Source organism: Chrysemys picta, chromosome 6 (genome assembly GCF_011386835.1).
Source record: "Chrysemys picta bellii isolate R12L10 chromosome 6, ASM1138683v2, whole genome shotgun sequence".
Classification (NCBI taxonomy): Eukaryota; Metazoa; Chordata; order Testudines; family Emydidae; genus Chrysemys; species Chrysemys picta.
The window spans coordinates 33889596-33905913 of NC_088796.1; the positions used below are offsets into that span (position 1 = coordinate 33889596).

The window sequence follows — 16318 nt, forward strand, 5'->3', positions numbered from 1 at the left end:
AGTCAACAAAGGCCTGCTTCTGCTCCCATTGAAGTCAATGGGAGTTTTGTTACGGATAGAAGCAGGAGCTGCATTTGATTGTATATAGCTGAATTTCATCACTTTTAATAAAAGTTGTTCTTTTCCATTTTGCTGCTCAGCCGTTTAAAAAGGGAGTGGAATTTAGGCATTATTTCTTTAGCAATTGCATCATTCATATAAATTAACAGGGTTAGAAATAGATAAATAGTTTAAAAAAGCATTAAATAAGGATGAGTTGTCTTGTTCCTAATATACTTGGAAAAGGCCTTATTTATCTTAACCTCTTGTGCAATCTTCTGCTCATTTTCTATTCTTTTTCTTTATTTTTTTTATTTGCTACTCCCTTCCCTTCAATCCCTTTTCAAATGTATCTTCATCATACCATACAAAAACAACAGTTAGATGCCAGGGGAATAAAAGAAAGAAATTTAAAAAACAGAGCATCTCCTCTGTAATTTATAGCAAGCTGTAACATAATAGTTTCAAACACACTGGAAGAGGTCAAATTGCACAATTGTGCATGTCTGACTGAAAGAGACATCCAGGACTATTGCAATCAGGAAATGTTTACAAAATTGAGTTGCTAATGAAGGACGCGTGAACATTAGTCACTCTGCATATTGCATGTATTACAGGACAGATTCTACGGACTTTACTCACTCCAACGATCTTCACTATGTTTTTTTGGTGTGTGTGTGAACAGAGTCTGTAAAATGAGCTCCTGATATTTTTTTCTAGTGCATAAATTGATACTATGTATGCCATGACTTCAGTGAAAAGGGGCTTTTCAGTTGTTAGTGCAGTGTTAGCTTGTGAATTGGGATTGGGTTTATTGTAAGGAACAATGTATTGTAGCAAATTGCCATGGGCAAGGATTCAAAGACCTAACAGCAGGGCCGGTGCAACCATTTAGGCAAACTAGGCGGCTGCTTAGGGCGCTTAGTGATTGGGGGCGCCTAAAAGCCCGCTCAGGCGAGGAGGTGGAGTGGAGGTGAGCTGGGGCGGGGGGGGGGGCATGGGGAGGGCTGCCCGCAGTAACGGGGGGGCACACAGGGGAACCGCTTCCCGCCCCAGATCACCTCCACTCTGCCTCCTCCGCTGAGCACACAGCCCCCGCTCTAAGTCTCCTCCAATCGGCGCCGCAAGCCTGGGAAGGGAGGAGAATTAGAGCGGCACTGGTGTGCTCAGCGGAGGAGGCGGAGCCGAGGTGAGCTGGGGCAGGCTGCTGCTGCGGCGGGGGTCTCACCAGGTGGGGTTAGCTGCTGTGGCAGGGGTCTCCCCGGGTGGGGTTAGCTGCCATGGGGGGGGGGAAGTCTCCCCAGGTGGGGTTAGCTGCTGTGGCGGGGGTCTCCCCAGGTGGGGTTAGCTTCCGCGGGAAGGGGGGAGTCTCCCCGGGTGGAGTTAGCTGCTGTGGGTGGAGGGGTCCCTGGGCGGGGTTAGCTTCCGCAGAGCGGGGAGTCTCCCCAGGCAGGGTTAGCTGCTGCGGTGGGGGTCTCGCCAGATGGGGTTAGCTTTCGTGGGGGGGGGTGTCTCCCCGGGAGGGGTTAGCTGCCGCGGAGCAGGGGGTCGCTGCTGCAGGGGGGTAGGGATGGCAGGCTCCCCGGGTGGGGGGCTGGGTTAGCTGCTGTGGAGGGGGCGGGGTTAGGTGGGTGGGTGGGGGGCGCAAGGTGGAAGTTTCACCTAGGGTGCGAAACTTCCTTGCACCGGCCCTGCCTAACAGGTATTTTCTGTCTCTAATTTCTATAATTATTACAATTCTAATAGAATGTAAAAAGATCCTGAAGCAAGACTAAGGCGGAGGGGCTGGGAAAGGTTGAGGAAATGGTTCACCACAAGAACTCTGTGTTCCAGGATTTTTATTTAAAAAAAATACAAACAACAAATTTAACATGTCTTTCCACAAGGTCCATTAACCCAACGGCTCCACTCAGACATCACTTGAAGGAAGAGTAGGGGGGGCACAGCAGATTGGATCAGGGATTGGGATTTGGGTATATGGAAAGGCTCAGAGGCAAGAACAGGTAGAAGATAGGAATGGGGCCGTTAGTTGTATTACTTGGGTAAAACAAAGAGGGGAATGAAAAGCGATAAGAGCAGAGAGGTAGATTTTGTAGAGATTTGGTGATGGAAAATGAAGGGAAGCCATGACTTTGGGGAATAGTCCTATTGATCCCAACTGAGTTATCTACATGCTTAAAGTTAAGCAGGTGCTTATGTGCTTCTCTGGATCAGAGCCAAAGTACTCAGCATGTAGGAGGATCAAGCCCCTGATGAGGGCTGGGTGTGGTCAGAGTGGCCCTTAACCTCAGATATGCTGAAGCACAGATGTTTGTAGCCTATGCATCTACTTCCACTACTGTTGCCAGACCTCCCTTAGGGAGCTTTTTTTTTCAGACAGTAGTTTTTATTTCCATCCATATGTCCCTCTGTTAATGGCAATTTATTTCCTATGGTCTGACTCCTTCCCACCAAAAGACATAATACTGTGTAAATTCCACTGCACTTTTCATCCAAAGATCTCAAAAGCCCTTTAAAAACGTGAATAAATAAAGCTTTGTTACAATGGAGGGAAAATATTATCTGTAGATGGGGAAGAGTAAAGTTTTCTAGTAACCACTGTTTTTTGATGACTTAAGTTTTTGTGACCCAACTTTGGCCTGATTTCAAGAAGTGCTGAACCTCAAAACTCCAATTGAAGGCAAGGGAGTTGTAGGTCCAGCGAACCTGTGAAAAGTGGCCCCACCATATCTCCGTTTGGGCCACCTTTCAAAAATTTAGCCTAAATAATTTACCCCAAGTCACACAGTAAATCAGTTACAGTTGTGATTAGAACCTACCCTGTTTCCCCGAAAATAAGACATCCTCCGAAAATAAGGCCTACTTACAGTTTTGCCTCTCGTTGTAATATAAGGCATCCCCCCGATAATAAGACCTCCCCGATAATAAGGCATCCACCGATAATAAGGCATTTTTCATTTCTGAAAAATAAGACATCCCCTGAAAATAAGACCTAGCGCATCTTTGGGAGCAAAAATTAATATAAGACACTGTCTTATTTTCGGGGAAACAGGGTAGGACTGCTAACTTCCTGAGCCCTGCTTTAATGTAACAGCTTCTTTCTAGATGCCCCTTGCTTGTATGCTCAGGGTCACACTGCTTAGTAGATTGGGGGTCAAGAAGGAATTTCCATCCCCCCATCAGATTGGCAAGGACCTTATGGGGGAGGGAAGGGGGATTGCCTTCCTCAGCAGTGTATATGGATCACCTGTGTATATCTCACGTAATCAATTCTCTGCCATTACAGGGACCTCCAGTACTGGTGGCTTGGCTGCTCCTGTTCTTAGGGAGACAGCAAGTGTGAAAAATCGGGACAGGAGGTGGGGGGTAATAGGAGCCTACATAAGAAAAAGACCCAAAAATCAGGACTGTCCCTATAAAATCGGGACATCTGGTCACCCTACCTGTTCTCTGCTTGTGGCATGCTGTCTAGCTGCCTGAGAACTGAAACGCATTGGTCTAACTAAAGTCTTTGGGCTCAGTATAGGCAGGGCTGGCTCCAGGCATCAGGCAACCAAGCACATGCTTGGGGTGGCACCTGGTAAGGGGCGGCGGGGGGGGGGCGGTCTCAGCGGCGCGGCGCTCGGTGGGGGGGCGGCACGGGGCACGGCGCTCGGGGGGGGGTTCCGGTAGACTCCTGCGGCGCGGGGCTCGGCGGGGGGGGGGCGACGCGGGGCTTGGCGCGGGTTCCAGCGGCGCTCGGCGGGGGGCGGCGCGGGGCCCGGCGGCTGGGGGGGGTTCCGGCGGCGCTCGGCGGGGGGGCGGCGCGGGGCACGGCGCTCGGGGGGCAGCGCTTTTTTTTTGCTGCTTGGGGCAGCAAAAAAGTTAGAGCCGGCCCTGAGTATAGGGTAACTGGGTGAAATGTAGTGGCTTCTGATATACAGGAGGTCAGACTAGGTGAGCTAATGGTCGCTTCTGGCCTTAAACTCTATGAAAGGAACTACTTCACAGCATGCATTTATCCCTTATTAGAGTGAGTGTTTGCAGAAAAACTGAAGGTGTTAACTTTTTACACATGAACACTGTTGCTAAAAGAACACGATTTATGGATTTAATTTTGTATTGGCAAGTTACAAAGATATGTATACACTACACCTGTGCCTTTCACCTTCAAAACCTGCACAGAGTTAAGCTGCTCTGAAAGAGTTGATGGCTTGAATCACAAATTCACGCTAGTGAGCCTAGTAAATGATGCATGCTTCCTTTCTCTTGTGAAAGAGATAATTAACATTACCATCACAACATCATATTCTGTTGAAGGAAATACTGAACTAGAGCTGATGTTTTCCTGTAAAAGCCACTGACCATCTGCTATGTCAGAATTCTGGGTAGTGACTGGTGTCAGTTTCACAACTGAGAGTCCTCAGTCTTGCAAGAAGTACCACAATACGCCTTTATTTCTTGAGCAATTGTGGGGAAGAACTCATCTATCTTTGACATTTGTAAGTAAAGGTCAGATCAGAAGTGTTTTCCAATTCACTAGTAAACTTAAACATTTTATATCTGCTAGAAAATACAAGTATAGAATGTATACTGGTAAAAATATTACATTAAAATACATAGTGCTTGCATTAGTGATGTACATAAAATGTTTCTTTCAGGAGAAGTACTCAATATGGAATTGATTTTCTCTCTAATTTCTGGGTTTCTGGAGGGACTGGTGCACCAACTAAAGTATCTGAGAGGTGTAAAAATAACATATTGCTGAATCTGCTTTAAATAACACTCAAATAAACAGATGGAAAAACACTATCAATCTATTCTTGCTAAAATTAAGAGCTCACTGTTAATTTGGGGATTTATGATGCTGAAAAGATTTTTAAATAATGACTATTTATTTTACTAATATTTTTGCTAAGTTAGCATATATTTTTATTCTTAGTGAAGGATCAACCTCCTTAGCTATAACCCATAAGCTTCATTTCATTGTAACATATATCTTCATCATCAACATCATTGCTCCAACCTTTTAAGAAATTATCTGATTAAAAGTAGAAAGGTTGAAGGACAATTGGGGATAGTCTGTATATCTAATTTTTTTTAAATGAGCAATTAAGACATAAATAGTCATTACCTTGACTTCATTTGTATTTTGTCCCCTTTTCCTTATGCTTTGCCATTTGGTTGACTTTCCACATTCTCATCTCTTCAGGGCAGGTACTGAGCCTTCATTTATGTTTTTACAGCAATTGACATTATGGACACACTCAGATATAAAATAAAATAAATAATATAATAAAGTAATAAATATAACAACATGATTTTCGGGACTCTTCTCAAGGTATTTTTTTGCCACTCTGCTCCATAATTAACCAACCCTTAAAGACAATAAATGAGCCTGCCATCCCTGAACTCTGGTGGTTGTGGGAGGATATTTTAGTCTTTGTGACCCATTCAAGATCGGGCCTCTTTGCCAATTATTTTGATAATTTTTCATGATATGGACATATGTCCTCCTGTCAGTCAGACCACCAAACTTACTTCATTTAGGCCCCTACAGTGTAGTCAGAGAGTAAATTTTTATTATTAATAGCCTGTGTGGAATTGAACCTGAAACTGAAAGGTAAAAGGATTGTCAATTCCTTGAGCCATCCAGTCTCCCCGCTTTATTTCTTTTCTGGATTTTTTCCAACAGCATAACTGTATCAAGGCCCCTTTGTTTTCAGATTTTACCAATTTTTACCTAAAATTTCCCAAGTTTTACAAAAACTATTTTTTAAATGAATTTTCACCCAAGTTTTGGACCACTCACATACATGAAAATACTGATCACGTTAAGAAAATGCAATACATTACATTAGGGAAATGTGCTTATGTTAATCATAAATTAGTCAACGTGTAAATGCAAGGGTGTCTGTTAAAGAAAGGCAGTGTAGTGGAAGATACACAGGGTACATCTACATTCCAAACCAAAACCAAAACAAAAAAACCCTGCCGCACCAAGTCTCTGAGCCCGGGTCGACTGACTCAGGCTCCTGGGGCTTGCACTATGGGGCCAAGAATAGCAGCATAAACATTCCAGTTTGGGCTGGAGCCTGGGGTCTGAAACATGGTGAGGGGGGGAGAGTTTCAGAGCCTGGTCTCCTGCCCAAGAAGGAATGTCTACATTGCTATTTTTGGCCCTGTAACACAAGCTCGAGTCAGTTGAGCCAGGCTCTGAGACTTGCTGCTGTGGATTGTTTTTTTTTTGCAGTGTGAATACATCCTCCCACCCACCCACCCATACTGTTAGTGGTGAAATAAACCACAGAATTAAACTGCTTTTAATTTCGATATGCTTAGTTGTCTCAATTTGTTGCTTTTCATCTGTTCTCCCATCCCCCAACATTAACCCCAAAAAACTGTTACGCTAATTTTTTGCACCAATTTTTATTTTTTGTAAGGAACACCGATCAAATTCCAGGAATTTTAAAACAAAATACAATCCAAAAATGAAGAGCCTTGACAATATTACAGTATGAAATTACGTTATGTAATACAAAATGTCTATCATATTTTTCTTTTTAAAGAAGATGTACTTATTTCACCCAATTAAAAAAACCACCAGTATCTGTTCCTTTTTAAAATGAAAACTAATTTCTTCTGTTTAGAAATGGTAAATCCCCCTGAAGGTTCCACGTAGGGGGTTGAGAGAATGTCAGTTCTTTCAAAGCATTGCACTGTGATTGACTAGAATCCACCTGACTTAGGCAACAAGAGCCAACCAGAAATTTATTTGGCTGTTTTAGATTAAAAACTTCAGCTAACAAAGTCAAAACTAGTGTCAGACAAAGAGAGCACTTCCAGAGTCTGCTCATTTCCCTGGCATAATTCCTTAGTGAACACTTTTTACCTGTATTAATCCCATGTCAGAACCTTACAAAACTCTGAGGGAGAAACTCTGGGCTGTATTGCATAGGAGCAAAGGAGGCTCTTCTAGGGCAAGATTTACAAATCTGGATTGCCTACATTTAGGCTACTATATCCATATTTAAACACGTTAATAGTGGCCTGATTTTCAAAGCTACTGAGCATACAGCAGCTCTATTGACATTTTTGGAGTATAACTTTAGTGCACCTCACTCTTAATAAGGTAGAATCTGCCTCATTTTTTAGGTCATAGATTCATAGATTTTAAGGCCTGAAGGGACTGTTATGAACATCTGGACCAGGGGTTTTCAAACTTTCTTTCTGGGGACCCAGTTGAAGGAAATTGTTGATGCCCGCAACCCAACGGAGCTGGGGATGAGGGGTTTGGGCTGTGAAAGGGGCTCAGGGCTGGGCCAAAGGGTTGAGGTGCGGGTGTGAGGACTGTGGGGTGGGGCTGGGAATGAGGGGTTCAGGGTGTTCACTATAAGGCATGTTCTCAATTATTTCCTTGAATGTTTCACCTCTAATCATCCAGAACCCTTTCCAGTTTTCCAGCATCCTTTTATAAGTGTTCTAGTAATGGTCTCCTTTATGCCATATACAGAGGTACTGCCACTTTCTTAGTCCTACTTGATATTCCTCTGCTTATACATCTGTAGACTGTGTACACCTCCTACTACAGCATTACACTGAGAGCTCATGTTCCATTGATTATCTGCTGTTGCTCTGAGTCCTTTTCAGTTTTTTTTGCATTCCAGGGTAAATTTTCCCATCTTGTAAGTATGACATTATTTTTTATACCTGGGTGTACCTGTGTCTAGTTGTGACCTTAACTGAAGATTTTCACAGCATTGTCTTTCACCTCCCTTAGTATGAGGCAATGTTTTCTGTCATGAGGCCCTCTTCCAATAGTTAAATCAGCAGTTGTGATAGCATAACCTTACTTTAATACCTCTGCAGCAATTAGTTCTCAGCCATAGGAGTCTTCACTTTTATGGACACTTCCAGACCATAGGCTCAAAATGCCACAAAATGACAGCAAAGGAAAAGAGGACAAAAAAGAGAGATTTCAGAGAAAAGAGAAAAAGTATGTGTTGGGTAAACAGGAAATGCCTTCAGTCCATCCTCTTAACTATGGCTGGCTCAGATGCATGGTAACGAAGTTTATCTATGGCTTTCACCGAACATAATTTTAAAAATCTCCCTTTCTACTGGTGTATCTACAAAACATACTATGCCACTTCAGATAAATGTAGTTGTTATTTGAGTCCTTCTAAGATATGTTCCATTGAAAACTCCTTTTGAAACAGTTCTAATTTCTCTCTCTCTCTCTTTTAATATTAACATTCTTTTTCAAATATATTTGTCTACCTTTTCATGAAGCAGTGTCTAACCAGGCTTTCAGAAAACAAGAAAAGAACCAAAGGTGACTATGGGTACATTGTCAGAGATTTTCCGTTTATCAAATCACCAATGGTTTTTAGTGAGATATTATATAATAAGGAAAAACAGCACTGTGAGGAGATGAAGAAACCAGGAAAGCATCTCATTAAACTCAAACCATTGAAGAGGTGACAGCATCAGATTAATATTCCTCTTTGTACCATCTTATTCCAATACACATTTTCTCCACTACCAGACAATGGTGCTAATGCAACGTATGTGCAATAAAAGATGTGCTTAATGTATATGAAATGCTTGGCCTGACTATAAAGATTCTTAGCTGTTCCTATAAAATTGCAAACTCATTACATAGTTGTACTTATATGATCTGGGCTGTTATTTACTCTGCACTTAGCCAGACTGAGCCTAATATTCATCTCATTCATATGCATACAGCACTTGCACGTGCCATCTCAAGATTAATACACTACCTGCTTGTAGAATTCTCTGACTTAAGGATAATAATGTCAAATCTGTAGATGTTTTAAATCAAAATTATCTCAGCCTGATGTTTCTAGTTTTAGGTTCATAAAACCAGCATTTCTGATTATCTTGATAGGAAACTAACTGAAACACTGTTATGTAAAAGCTCAGTTCTGGATTTTTAAACAGGAGCCCACAATACTTATAAGGTAGGTTGGACTGGAAAAAAGTTCAAGGGGGGGCGGTCTTGAATTCAGCCTACTCAATTCCAAAATGCTGAGGAATGAAGACTCTATGCACCAGTAAATCTGATTTTGTATTTTATATTGTACACCTCTGATGAAAGCGCAGTACCTTCAACTCTGCAGCCAACTTAGCGGTATTAGAAAAACCCTAAGTGGCTCAGGAAAACAACTTGTTCAAGATCTGAGCAGACACAGCACAGTTCAACTCATTAATGCTTTAAGTCAAAGCAAGCACTGTCACAGAAGCAATGAGATAACACCACTGTCCAGCACCTATAGGATTAGTGAAATATTTGACAATAATGTGTAGGCAAAATTGCTTTGATCAATGTAAAGGTGCGAGATTCCAGTGCTGCTTATTGGCAAGAAGAGCATGTAAATAGCAATGATAAAGAATCCAGGCTATCCTCTAAGTGTAGGATGCTTGAGGAAGGACATTCAGAAGGGTTTGGTCATTGAGAATCTGAGTTCTTACAACACCTCAGACTGGGAGAAATGGCTACAGGAAAAAACATTTCTCTTTACAGCAGTAATGCAACCTCATGCTCTAGATTTTATACTTCATGTTAAATCTTATTGCAAAGATGCATTCTCTCATCACTACACATCCCATGTGTACACAAAGCTCTTTGGTCTAGGTGGTAAAAACTGCCACAGGCAAGTCGAATCCAACCAAAGGATATAGCCGCCCTAAAGAGTCATTTGAAGTTCTTCATTATCCACCCCCTCCCCCCAAAAGCGAGTGAAATGAAACCAAGCAATTTCCTGTGTTTATAGTTTTTTTAGGGGACCTTCAAAGATAGGTTGTAGACACTGAGTCAGGCGTCCACTTTGGTCTTAATCATATATTCCTGTGGAAGATATTAGTCGCTTGCATCTCTCTCTTTCTGTAATGGGTTAGAGGTTGAGGTCAGTGACGTACTGTAAAGAATCTTTGTGAGATACTTTACTCATCTTTGGCACTTTGAAACATATGCTTTAACTTTATCTGACAATATGACTCTTACACTGTACCCAAAGCATGTTTCAGTCATAGCCGCCTGGCATTTTTAAGGAAAAGGACTTTTCATGTTAGATAATAGAAGGCGGCCCTGCAAACAATACAAGCAAAGGGCTTAATTCTTTTTCACACCCATTTCACACAGGAGATAAAAGATAATTAGGAAATTGATTTACGTATCATATAGTCAGAAGACTGTGAAGCAATATCACAGAAAAACAGAAATATATCTTGCTTATTATCTTTAACACATTAATTTGAACGGATTTTATTGGAAACCAGACTACATGATGCAGGTTTATCTCAGCATAGTCAATACTGGAGATCTTGCCAAAAAAGTAGATATCCTGTCTCTCATGATTTTTATAAGATCATTGGAACAATGATACAGAATCCTGTTCCAAAAATCTGTGTAGTGGATTGCTAGGTAAATTAAATCTTCCAGTTAACACCATGAAATAGGTACTCATGATTTTGTTAATAATAAAACATGTAATAATCAGATAACAGAACTCTAACACAACTCCAGTGCATTCCAAATAGTTGAAACAATATCAAAGCTTTAATGGAGAAAATTTAACTTTACATGGGTGACAAAATAGGGGAAAATACACTATTGAAGTCATGATGTAACATGTCTTTCATGTACGATGACATTACGAAAATCAACATTTTATAGATGATGGGCCAGATCCACAACTGGTATAGATCAGTGTGGTCCACTGACTTCAACAGAGGTATGCCAGTTTAAACCAGCTAAAGATCTAACCCAAATATGTAGTTTATATATACTGATGTCAAGATTTTGTGATGGGCCTTTCCTGTGATAAAAAAAAAATTACAAAGAAACAGAAGTTAAAGTGGTAGCTGTGTATGTATCTTCCCAAGAAGCTGGGATCTGGCTACAGCTGTAAATCTGAGAATTTCCCATTTCTCAGATGGTGTGAACCTGGCAGAATCAGCTCCTACACCAGTCCCTCAGTGTGCGGGATATATGACATGCGGAGAAACAGAGTACAGCTCCCTCCACTAATTCACAGCTTCCAACAGTCCCCATCCCCTCTTGGCTCTGAGCAGATCAAAACACAGGAGAGACTATGCCCCCCACCATTGTCTGAAGCTGTGCCATGCTTCCTAATGCACTGAGGACCTGGCCCTTAATCTATAAAAGGGGCCTATCTGTATTAGGAAAAGATTAGCTGATAACTTCACCCAGACTACAGCAAGTTTAAAATTATGACCTGGTTTACACTTGCAGTTGTACTGTGTATCTAAAGGGAACAAACTGATGAGTTCCCATACAGTAACAACAATAAATTGTGTGTAATGAGCCTTCTGACTAAAGAACCTTATAGAAAGTTTGGATATCTCGGGCTTTAGTAATGAGCCAGAGATTTTCTATTGCATTTTTTGCTTTCAGGGCAGTAGGTGGCTGGTTTGAATCCAGGTCAGTAGTGACAAAATTATTACCATCTGGTGGCTTTGGAGTGGTCTGTGTAAGATAAATTGGTGTTTAGTCCAGTTCCCATGGGGACAAAATCCCACCAGCACAATGGGTACCAATTGGCAAACTCAGCAGAGCCTGAGGAAGGAATAGGCATAGACACTAGTCTAAGCCTTACAGCTGATTTCCCCCAAGCCAGGAATGAAATGTTGTGGTAGGACAGTATTTGTCACACTGGTGTTTGTATATGAATCAATAGGACTGCTGACTTCAGGTCCATCAATCCAATGCATAGATAAGTATTAAATTGGTGCCATTTGAACAAATGAGATGTTTGTCTTTACAGGTGACTTATGTGTTTCCAGGGAGTTAGGCCAGACCACAAATAAACTATTAAAAATTGTATGATTTTTATCTCTCTCTCCATCAGAGTATATATAATCAAACGGCATCCAGATCTGATCTTGGGATCTAGGTCCCTGAGCCCTGTAAAGTCCATCTTCTAGAGACTCTGATAGGGGTGATAGCCCTGCTGCAACTTTAAAAATTATAGAGAATTTCATTTTTCATGGATTGTAGTTGTCAACAGGTGTATGATGGGATGGAAGTTATTCACACAACTACTCTCATGATTTCATGTGTACACCTAAACTTTGTAGCACCACCACCTCTTCACTTACTTTTGTGAAGTGCTGCACAACTCACACACACTAGCACCCTTTTTATCTTATGTACCAATTTCTAGTTGGACATCTTAATTATCCACATAGACGTACAGATACCAGTTTTTAGATACAGGAATAGAGCATGGCATTTTAGGCCAGATTCTGGTCCCTGCTCTACTTTGGGTTGATCCAAAGGGGTCATAACCTGGTCACCTCTGCACTCTGGCTCTCCTTAGTCTTTGGAACAGCCCTTTGGGGTTGTTGTGGGAAGCAAGGGGTAAATTAAAGCAGTCTTCAGGGATTTGTACTACTCCCCATCCTGCGCCACACTGAGCAGATGCAGCTCAGAATCAGGGCCTCTAGAGCCAAATTATAAATGTCTTTTAATGTTTGCAAATAAACATGAATTTTTAAATATGAAAACCTTTCAAATTCTGTTTTGCAGAGAGAGTTAAAACTCCATACGAAATCACATTAAACCTTTCCTTACTATACTACTGGAGACATTTACAAGATTTATTTTTATTTATTTTAAAAGCAATAAACTAACAATTTTTTTTATTCATTAAAGAATGTTGTTGCAACATCTGGATCACACTATACGATACTCAGCTGAGTCAGACTGGACAAGTGTTAGTCTGAAAATGAATCAGTAATTCCTACCTATAAGTTAAGATTTCAGTGACTCACACATCAAGGAGTCCCCTGAAATGGGGTTTGTGACAGTGCCAGCTACTCATGTAAATGGAGAAAACATTCAAAATGGATGTCTTATAGCCAAATGAATCTTCCTTTTCAATCTCCTGCAACAGGCATAGAGTTACATAGAGATACGCACCTTTTAACTACAGCATCTCACCAGCCACTCAATCAAGAAAAACTCCTTCCTTTCACCTTGATTCTTTATTGCAACTCCATTTTCTGTGGCACATGATCAATTCTCAAGGCCCAGTATATGTGGAATACTACTACCTGCTTCTTGGACATACACAGAAGCACTGCTGCTTCACCTCTGCTATCCAAACTCTACCGGCTCGTCATTGATTTCAGGATCCAGTTCAAAATTGCTCTCCTTGTTCTTAAATCCTTCTAGGCACTGAATCCAGCCAAGTCCAGCCTACCTCATAGAACTTGCCTCTCCCTTGCCCTCCTCATTCCCTCTGCTTGTCTACAATTGGCCTCTCTCTCTTCTACAGGGCTCACTTGTTGATGTAGAATCCTCTTCTGCATTTTTTGTTGGCTGGAAAAATCTCTCTGCCTTCCTGACTCTCCATCTCATTCCAGTTATTAGCTGAAATATCTCATCTCAATTTCTCTCTCCCCCGAATTATTTTTAATGATCTCTGTTATTGTGTTACTTCACTCAGTGAAGTATTTTCTGGCACCATACATGAAAGATGCTATGCAAAATAAAGTACATTAAATGCAGTATATGGACTTTATCATTTAATGAAGATCTAATGAAGATCTAATTTTTCGTTTCCTGTCCAAACAGTTCTGAGATATTCAATACAGCACGATTTCAATACTTAATCTGCTCAGTCTCTACTTTTCCAGCCAGTCTATGAGATCTTATGCCTCTCTCACTATGAGGTTAAGAAAATGTTACTCTGCTAAAACCTCAGCCTGCAAACAAACAACTTAATCAGTGGGTAGTGGTTTCAGCAGGTACACAGCAGTACCAAGAAACACAGAAGCAAGTCTAGAAATGGGGAAAATGAGCATGTTGAAGAAAAGGCTTCATTACAGAGTCTTTCTATGAACAGCTTTCAAGCTAGGGATTTCACAAATCACAAACACTTTCTGCTGGGATTGAATTTCAGATATGCAGCTCTGGCAGGAATTGAACATTTAATTTTACTTTGAATCAAGTTAAGATAAATTAATAGAGTTTCCATTGCATTTGCCAGGACAATTATTTTCAGCATGTTTAAAAATATTCATTGACTATACTTCAAACAATAACAGGATATATTTGAAAAGATGCTGGGTGTGGGGAGGCAGCTTGCATTTTAGGGCACTGCACCAGTCTCACTGTTGGGTTTGGCCGTAGCAAGAGAAGCTATACCATCTTTAACTTGCTGCAGAAATGAGTGACTAGTTTCATGTTGCTTCTATTAATTTTACCAAGATGGAAGAAGCAAAAGCTTTATAAGTACAGGGAGCAAAAAACATGAAGAAACACATTTTTTAGCACAACATCCTTACATTCTTAGATGCTTAATGAAGAACAAGAGTATGTGCATGTGAAAAGGGGAGAACTGAATGCTGTTACTGATATTGATGTCCTGATTTTGGGCCCAATACTGCAAGGTGCTGAGTAGAGCTGGGCAGGAAATGGTTTTCTTTCCCATTCAAATTTTTGAGACTTAATTTTTTTTCCTGTACTCAATCGGGACAAAAAGTGGAAATCACACATACAGGGAGACCTTGGACTTACGATGCCCGACTTACGTCGGACGCCATTTAAGTAGTTTTTCAATTGACTGCCCGTTTTGCCCCTACAATGCTTGTTTCACCCTTACGACGCTCAATTTGCATAAAGTTTGCTTGAAATCACTTCCTGGTTGCGTTTTACTGGTATGGAGCTGGAAGGGGTTGCTTCTAACTGGCTTTGAGGCAGCAGTGGAGCTTGTTGCCGGGTAGGGTTGCTGCTTGTTTTTGATTGGCTCCCAGCCAATCAGAAAGCTTGAACAGTGATTGGTTGAGGCTCAGCATCTAAGCCGTTCTCCCTGGCTTTCTGAACCTGTGTTGCCAGCATTCTGAGCAGCATATGTGAATTTATATGTTTACTTGAATGCTGTTTACAAAATAGTGTACAGTAAATACATTGATGTTGCAACATTAGTCATCTATAATTCCTTTAATACAAAAAACTGGGTTATTGTGGTGAAAATAGTGCATCAAGCCTTGGTTCAGGAACCATTCCTCCCTTCATACCATTGATTCCTATGGGAAAAGCGGTTTCAACTTACAACACAATTCTGAGGAACGAATTGTGTCATAAGTCCGAGGACTCCCTGTATTGAAAAGTGGAAATCATGACCTGAAAATCTGAGGGAGAAAAATCAGATTGGGTCAATCGAAACCTTTCACTTCAATAATTCTGGAACCTTTCTTGTCCTTCCATGGGGGCGCTGACACCGGGCACTACCCAGGGACAACACCTGCAGTCTCCGCATAGTACACTCCGGTGTATGCGGGATCCACCGTTTCTGCTTGTCTCTCCACCTCAATGTCCAGGCAATAGTCCCAGTCCTTGTCCTAGCCCTTGCCCTTTGTATCAGGGGCTGACCATATGTGCCTGCATTCTCCACCATATGTAAGCGGTGAGAATCACCCCTGTGGCACCTCCTGCAGATTGTCTGTGAGAATTAGCTCGTCCCAGCTCTGGAGCGCCCTCTGCAGGCCGGTGATCCGCCTTACCCCACTCTGGCCCCGTGTCCCTCCCAGGACCCGGTGCCCCTTCACTGGGTTTCTGCCCCCCTTGCAGAACCCCTCAGTCCTGGGCCTCCTCCCAGGGGAACCCCCACCCACTATCCCCACTTTGCCTCAGTCTTGGCTACTGCCCAGTCTCCATCTAGCCCCCGTTCACTGGGGCAGACTGCAGTATAAGACACTCATCATAGGCAAAGGGGTTTGGACCTGCTGCCTCTGCCTACCCGTGGGCTGCCCCTTCGCAACCCCAGTACCCAGTTGGCCTTACCCTAGGCCTGCAGCCTGGGAGGTTTCCAGGCCGGAGCTCCCCAGCTCCTCTTGCCTTCCCCCAGCCCTACTCTACCTTAGGTATCCAGGTACGCTCCCTAGCAGCCAGGCCCTTCTCCCTCTAAAGGCAGAGAGAGAGTGTTTGCTCCTGGCTTCCCTGGCCTTTATAGGGCCAGCTGGGTCTGTTTGGGGCGTGGCCACAGCTGAGGCTGTTTTCCCCCAATCAGCCCAGCTTTTCCCCTGCCACAGCCCTCTCAAACGGCTGTTTTAAGCCCTTGCAGGCAGGAGCGGGTGACCACCCCGCTACAGGCCCCGATTCTTTGGTCTCTAGACACTGTCATAATACAAATACAAAAATACAGCCCAACAATGCAGCTTCACAGTTTCAAATGGCTGAATGGTAGCTGGATAGAGGTTTATTGTACTTGCATTTCACAAAATAGCCTTTTAACTGTGGTGGTAGATT

General features: G+C 42.3%; 1 protein-coding gene across 3 annotated transcripts in view; it reads right to left on the reverse strand.

Moving 5' to 3' along the window:
* LOC101933896 (chondroitin sulfate proteoglycan 4-like) overlaps nucleotides 1–16318 on the reverse strand; it is a 145937-nt gene that overhangs the window by 69891 nt on the left and 59728 nt on the right. The window lies entirely within an intron of this gene.